This window comes from Acyrthosiphon pisum, chromosome X (assembly GCF_005508785.2).
Source record: "Acyrthosiphon pisum isolate AL4f chromosome X, pea_aphid_22Mar2018_4r6ur, whole genome shotgun sequence".
Taxonomy (NCBI): domain Eukaryota; kingdom Metazoa; phylum Arthropoda; class Insecta; order Hemiptera; family Aphididae; genus Acyrthosiphon; species Acyrthosiphon pisum.
In genome coordinates, this window is record NC_042493.1 from 40,722,127 (window position 1) to 40,722,450 (window position 324).

The following is a 324-nucleotide window of genomic DNA, read 5'->3' on the forward strand; positions in this document are numbered from 1 at the left end:
GTAAATAAAAACAATAGAAAATACATAGTAAGTGTGTATACAATTAAAAATCAAGGAAGTTAAAGGTGGGGTCCGCATTGGCATGCGACATCAAACGTCTTAAAGGTTCATTTTGCATGTAATTGGTGGAACTAAATGGTATATGAAACATAGCATTAGAACGGGTGGAACGCTGTGGAACTTTAAATGTAACTAGGGCAAGTAGAGAAGGAGAATCAATAACACCAGTTAGTAGATCTTTTAAAAATTTATTACCAAAGTTACATCGGCGCTCAGCTAAAGTAACTAAACCAAGATTAGTGGCAACAGGTGTGTAGTCATGAG